General features: G+C 51.6%; 1 protein-coding gene across 1 annotated transcript in view; it reads left to right on the top strand.

The window, feature by feature from the left end:
• The first annotated feature begins 2,121 nt into the window (after window positions 1–2,121).
• Window positions 2,122–7,266, top strand: part of LOC132588152 (protein ELFN1-like) — a 644,710-nt gene continuing 639,565 nt past the window's right edge. The window contains exon 1 of the mRNA XM_060260491.1: window positions 2,122–2,259. The gene's annotated coding sequence lies outside the window, so the exon portion shown is untranslated. The remainder of the gene's footprint in view (window positions 2,260–7,266) is intronic.

Genomic DNA, 7,266 nt, shown 5'->3' with positions numbered 1-7,266 from the left:
TCCGGACAAAATGGCTGCGTTGCAGGCTTTGTACCCCGCTGAGGTCCCTGCTCCATCCCCAAATCTCCAGGAATTTCCCTACCTGGAGTTGTCACCCCTACAGCCAGGATATGACTCTCCTCCCCCCCCCCCACTTTAGGAGGCAAGGACCGTCCGTATGGGAAAGACAGGAGAGCCGGTTTGGTGTAGTGGTGAAGTGCGCGGACTCTTGTCTGGGAGAACCGGGTTTGATTCCCTCCTCCTCCACTTGCAGCTGCTGGAATGGCCTTGGGTCAGCCAGAGCTCTCTTATCTGGGAGAACCGGGTTTGATTCCCCACTCCTCCACTTGTAGCTGCTGGAATGGCCTTGGGTCAGCCAGAGCTCTGGCAGAGGTTGTCCTCGAAAGGGCAGCTGCTGTGAGAGCCCTCTCAGCGGCACCCACCTCACGAGGTGTCTGTTGTGAGGGAGGAAGGGAAAGGAGATTGTGAGCAGCAATGAGATTCGGAGTGGAGGGCGGGATATCCAACCAGTATCCAATCCACCCACCTCACAGGGTGTCTGTTGGGGGCGTGGGGGGGGGGGAGAAGGTAGAGAGCCAGTTTGATGTAGTGATTAAGTGGGTTTGATTCCTCACTCCTCCACTTGCAGCAGCTGGAATGGCCTTGGGTCAGCCAGAGCTCTCTTATCTGGGAGAGCCGGGTTTGATTCCTCACTCCTCCACTTGCAGTAGCTGGAATGGCCTTGGGTCAGCCAGAGCTCTCTTATCTGGGAGAGCCGGGTTTGATTCCTCACTCCTCCACTTGCAGTAGCTGGAATGGCCTTGGGTCAGCCAGAGCTCTCTTATCTGGGAGAACCGGGTTTGATTCCTCACTCCTCCACTTGCAGCAGCTGGAATGGCCTTGGGTCAGCCAGAGCTCACCTAGGAGTTGTCCTTGAAAGAGCAGCTGCTATAAGAGCCCTTTCAGCCCCACACACATCACAGGGTGTTTGTTTGTGGGGGGAGAAGATTCTTCTTCTTACTATTCTGGACCAAAAGAAACCGGATTGCAAGCTAGCCTTTCCCTCCTGGACTTTCAGAGCCCCGGGTGGTCGGATAAACTGGGGGGTCCCGGCTTTACAGAGGGGCTGCACCCCTGTCCTACAGAGGGGGGTGGTCTTGGGGAGATATTGGGAATATCCCCTCGAGGAAGGTCCCTTTTGGAGGGTGCGTGTTGGCGGACGGATAACCGAGCTTCAGAGATCCGGATGCAGGTTTCAAGAAAGGGCTCGTTTCCCCAGCATTGTTTAAAAGAGATTTGGAGCGGAGGGGGGGAGGGCGGAGCACGAAGGCATGCCTGAAGATATACTCTGCTTGACAGGTCTTTCGGCTCTTAAGTCTTGTTAACAGCTCTCTGTGCGCGCCGGAAGCCGGAGGGTCGCAGACACGTGTCTGCGCTTACGTGAGAATGCGTGCCAACCTGCAGTTCCAGTCCTCTCCCAGCTTTATTCTCTGAAATAGAAAGAACTGTTCGGGACTGCATGAAAAAGAGGTTCCGGGCCACACAAAGAGGGCTGGAATTTGACAGGAGGGGGGGTTTCTTTGGGGTGGGGGAGCAAAGTTTCAGGACGGAGAGGTCCCGGGGATTAGCTCTGGATGCTACCAGTTTGTGCAGTCCCGCGACTTGCGGGAAACGCACTCTGCACATGCTCAGAAGGCAAGTCTTATGTATTGTGAACTGGGGGCTGGAGGAGGGGTGACTCTATCCCGGGAAGGGGGCATTCCCAGGAGTAAGCCCTCCAATGGGACTTACTTCCTAATGCAGCAATGAGATAAGCAAATGTAGGGTTGCCAACTCCCGGTTAAGAAATAACTGAAGATTCGGGAGCGCAGCCCTGGGAAGGGGGGGGTAGACCTCCGTGGAGTATGACGTCAGAGAGTCCGCCCTCCAAAGCAGCCCATTTCCCCCCAGGGCAAATGATCTCTGTGGCCCAGGCATCCCACCTCCTTCCGGGAGATCTGCGGACTTTAGCGCTGTTGGGGCTTAACAGCCATTGGGATCTTTCTCGTTGTTTGCAACCGTTCTTAAAAATGTGTCCGATTCAGTCGTATTTGGTTGACTTGCCAACGTCTATGAATATAGGGAAGAATCACTGTTAGATGACGGTAAGCTGCGGCTTTAAGAGCGTTGTAAGCGCGTTCACCTGGGGACTTTACATTCAGCGTCTCTTAGAAGGGGTTAGGAAACTGACCATACCTTGTTGTAAGCAGCAGCCTGGAGATGTAATGGATTCGTTGGAAGGTATGCATTTTCCCGCACTGGAGACTTTCCCGCCGCGTATGCTTAATATTTTGTATGGTTTCACATGTCGCTTTTGTGCGCACCTTGTAGAAGCGAGTGCGAAACGTGGGGCCAAAGTGCTACCGCGTCCCCTTCCAAAACTTATGCGCCTTGCTGCACAAAAGGATAAGTTCTTTGGAGCATCGTTCTCTATGTGACATTTTTCAATGCCAACCCCCCCCCCCCCTCTGGAAGCGTTGTTCTTCGTGAAAGGCTTGCCCGTTTGAATTTCTGCCTTCATCCAGCCTTTGGAATTTCCTGGACATTGATTTGTCTGCAAAGGACTTTGGGCCAAGGTTGATGTCCTTTATTTGCCATCTTTATAGGGAATGCTTTTGCACAATTGAATATAAATGTCTAGGATTTGTATTTATTTGATACGGATATCTGGTAATTTGAGGCTGAGTTTTGCGGAGGTTTATTACCTTAATTTCCCGCCTGGAGGTTGGCAAGCTCTGTGCCTTCAGTTCTCCCGTTGCCGATGGCTTCATGCGTGGGTTCCCACGGGAAATCAGGACCCCAACGCCCTTTATTGAAACCCCAGGCAGAAAATAAACCTTCTCGAAGAAGAAGAGGAAGAAGAAGAAGAAGTGCAGATTTATATCTCGCCCTTCTCCCTGAATCAGAGACTCAGAGCAGCTTACAATCGCCTGTGTCTTCTCCCCTCACAACAGACACCCTGTGAGGTGGGTGGGGCTGGAGAGGGCTCTCACAGCAGCTGCCCTTTCAAGGACAGAGTCTCAGAGCAGCTCACAATCTCCTTTCCCTTCCTCCCCCACAACAGACACCCTGTGAGGTGGGTGGGGCTGGAGAGGGCTCTCACAGCAGCTGCCCTTTCAAGGACAGAGTCTCAGAGCGGCCCACAATCTCCTTTCCCTTCCTCCCCCACAACAGACACCCTGTGAGGTGGGTGGGGCTGGAGAGGGCTCTCACAGCAGCTGCCCTTCCAAGGACAGAGTCTCAGAGCGGCCCACAATCTCCTTTCCCTTCCTCCCCCACAACAGACACCCTGTGAGGTGGGTGGGGCTGGAGAGGGCTCTCACAGCAGCTGCCCTTTCAAGGACAGAGTCTCAGAGCGGCCCACAATCTCCTTTCCCTTCCTCCCCCACAACAGACACCCTGTGAGGTGGGTGGGGCTGGAGAGGGCTCTCACAGCAGCTGCCCTTTCAAGGACAGAGGCTCAGAGCGGCTCACAATCTCCTTTACCTTCCTCCCCCACAACAGACACCCTGTGAGGTGGGTGGGGCTGGAGAGGGCTCTCACAGCAGCTGCCCTTTCAAGGACAACCTCTGCCAGAGCTATGGCTGACCCAAGGCCATTCCAGCAGGCGCAAGTGGAGGAGTGGGGAATCAAACCCGGTTCTCCCAGATAAGAGTCCGCACACTTCACCACCACACCAAACTGGCTCTTATTCTCTCCCCCCACCAGGAAATCTCCCCCTCCCCGCTCTTCGCTCTTGAATGCAAAATGTCATTAGCAGGCTCAATCGAAGAACGCAGCTAGGGCCGGCTCGGGCTACTCAGCCAAAGGCATCCATTGGGGTTCCAGGCAGACTGGCATCTTCATTAAACCAGGGGGCGGCAGGATGAAGAAGGGGGTGGTGGCGTCCCCCTCTTCTAGGGTCGCTTCAGGGTCATCAGAAAGCTGGGGGGGGGGATGCCTGCTGGGCAGTCCATTATTCCCTACGGAGACAGATTCCCATAGGGTATAATGGAGAAATGATCTGCGGGTATCTGGGGCTCTGCCCCCCCCCCCTGTTTTTTGAGGTAGAGGCACCAGATCTTCAGCATAGCATTTGGTGCCTCTCCTCAAAGCACCCTCCAAGTTTCAAAAGGATTGGACCAGGGGGTCCAATTCTATGAGTCCCAAAAGAAGGTCCCCTCGTATCCTTCGTTATTTCCAATGGAGGGAAGGCATTTAAAAGGTATGTGGTCCCTTGAAATGGGTCGTCCAGACGAAGAAGAATTGCAGATTTATATCCCACCCGCCATTCCGAATCTCAGCGCCTCAGAGCGGCTTGCAAACTCCTATGTCTTCTCCCCCCGCAACAGATACCCTGTGAGGTGGGTGGGGCTGAGAGAACTTTTACAGCAGCTGCCCTTTCAAGGACAACTCCTGCGAGAGCTCTGGCTGACCCAAGGCCATTCCAGCAGGGGCAAGTGGAAGAGTGGGGAATCAAACCCGGTTCTCCCAGATAAGAGAGCTCTGGCTGACCCAAGGCCATTCCAGCAGCTGCAAGTGGAGGAGTGGGGAATCAAACCCCAGATAAGAGAGCTCTGGCTGACCCAAGGCCATTCCAGCAGCTGCAAGTGGAGGAGCAGGGAATCAAACCCGGCTCTCCCAGATAAGAGTCCGCACGCTTAACCACTACACCAAACTGGCTCTCTCCAAAGAACTCCCTTTGGAGTTCAATCGTGCTTGTCAAATATTGCTCCTGGCTCCACCCCCAAAGTCTCCTGGCCCCACCCCCAAAGTCCCCAGATATTTCTGGAATCGGATCTGGCAACCCCACCCTCTTTCCTGGGCACAGGAGCTGGTAGGCTTGGGGTGAGAGGGAGGCTTTCATTTTCTAACCCAGAAGACACATTGGCCCGCCATCTCTGGGTCGGGGAATTCCTAGGGATTTGAGGGTGGAGCCAGGGAAAGACCCTCCACTGTGTGTGAGGCTATGGAGTCCACCTGTCAAAGCAGCTATTTCCTTGAGGCCTGTCCTCTGGAGATCCGTTGTAATTCTGGGAGATCTCCAGGCCCCACCTGGAGGCTGGCAACCCTTCCTCAAAGTGAGGCTCATTCCCACAAGGATAATTTTTTTCGGGGGGGGGGGTCTCAGGAGCAGGATTATTTGTGTGTGTGAAGAGCTGTCAGTTCGATTCCGACTTTCGCCGACGCTGTGAATTCACGTCCTTCAAAATGCCGTTATCTTTAACGAGCAATCAATTTTGTTATTGCGGTTCGTGACCAGCGCATATTAAACAAATTGTTCCGAAACCATAAGAGTTCTAAGAAACAAGCACTGGTAAAATTCACAATAACACATTTTAAAAACATTGTAAATTTAAAAGCAAAAAGGTGAGGTTGATAAATAGAGTGTGGACCATGGGGGAACCCTTATTTCATGCATCGAACACCTTCTGTAATCATGCCTTGTGAATTCTATAGTCCTTTCAATAACGGTCTTGCTCAGGTCTTGCAGGCTGAGGGCCGCGGCTTCCTTGATTGAAACTTGGATTACTTTACCCCTTTCCAGTTCGCTAACAGATTGGCTGAATGGTGATTTAAAATATATATATCATAAAATCCTGTATTTTCCCTTCCACACTTTCAGTTCCTAAATGAGTCCAAAATACCATATCTAAATTTGAATCCAGTAGCATTTAGAGCAGGGGTGTCAAACATGCAGTTTGGGGGCCAAATCAGGCCCCCCGAGGGATCCTATCAGGCCCGCCCCGCCCCCCCGAGCAACTGGCTGTTTTCTTCTTTCTCCTTCTCTCTCGCTTTCTTCTTAATGAGGATACCTTCTGAATGGAATAAAATGCACATACAGACCGCTGGTTTTATTTTTATTTGTTTTATTAATTATGGTTTAAATTGTATCTGTAAATGCTTTTAAATTGAATCTGTGTAAATTATTATGTTGTAAGCCGCCCTGAGACACTTCGGTGAGAAGGGCGGGATATAAGTCTAAATATAAATAAATTAATTAATTAATCACAGCTTCCTTTGCAAGGCTTACTCAGTTACACAGGAGCTGCAGAGCAAAACCTCTATTTTCTCCGTTGGCTGAGGCTCCTCCCTTGGGGAGGAAGTGGGGAGGAATAGCTGGCTTTGCCAGGCCCTCTCAATTGCACAGCAGAGCTACTAAGCCAAGCCTTTTTTCCTTCTGTTGGCTGAGGCTCCCCCCCCAGTCCCTGTAGAAGGAAGGAAATAGCCAGAGCTTCCTTTGCCCAGTTCCCCGGATCCCCTGGGAGAAATATAAAGAAAGCACCTTTAAGACTAATGAGTGCTAACGTTTTAAGTTTTGAAAAACATTGTCTTTGCGTTCTTTGTAAAATTTATATCTCTGCTACCTGATCTTAAATAAGGACACACATGGCCCGGCCCAGCCCAGCCCAGCCCAACATGATCCAGCCTAACAAGGTCTCATTTATGTCAGATCTGACCCTCATAACAAATGAGTTCGACACCCCCGATTTAGAGACAAAAAAAGATTTTCTAGGTGTTTTCGTTTCTATTTATTTCATTTTATACTCCGCTTTTCTCCCCGCTGGGGACTCAAAGCAGCTTACATTGTTCTCCTCCCATTTATCCTCACAATAACCTTGCGAGGTAGACTAGGCTGAGAGCATGCAACCGGCCCAGGATTACCCGGCAACCTTTCATAGCCTGAGCGGGGATTCGAACCTGGATCTGCCAGGTCCTAGCCCAACGCTCTTAACCGCTACACCACACTGGCTCCAGGCATCAGTTTTGGAGAGTCCAAGCTCGCTTCATCAGATACAAGGCTTTCAAGGGACCTTTGACTCTCAAAAACCTATACCTCCCCCAAATCTTGTTGGTCTCTAAGGTGCAACTGGACGGGAATCTAGCTCGTCTACTGCAGACCGACAGGGGTCCCCTCTGAAATGACACCACGATATGTTAGCATTAAAAGAAGAGCTTACGCTTTCTTGAGGGTCTCCAAATGCAGGAGGCTCAGTAAAGGCAGCTGTCCAGGCAGAGCAGCAAGCACGTATGCAGCTTCTCGTTGGACAGACAGTGTCATGCAGAAGGTTCCAGAGAGTACCCCGTTTCATCCTCTGAAGAAGTGTGCATGCACATGAAAGCTTGCATTCTGAATAAAACTTTTGTTGGGCTTCAAGGTTCTACTGGACTCCTACTTGGCTCTTTTTCTTGGCATCCTGCCCAGTGAGTCTTGCCCACTCATGCAACCAAAGCAGAATAGCCTCAGCTGAGCTTCCGTGGCTGCAC

The sequence above is a fragment of the Heteronotia binoei genome, chromosome 20 (assembly GCF_032191835.1).
Source record: "Heteronotia binoei isolate CCM8104 ecotype False Entrance Well chromosome 20, APGP_CSIRO_Hbin_v1, whole genome shotgun sequence".
NCBI classification, from domain to species: domain Eukaryota; kingdom Metazoa; phylum Chordata; class Lepidosauria; order Squamata; family Gekkonidae; genus Heteronotia; species Heteronotia binoei.
Note: the sequence above shows the minus strand (reverse complement) of the source record. Positions and strands in the feature narration are given on the sequence as shown.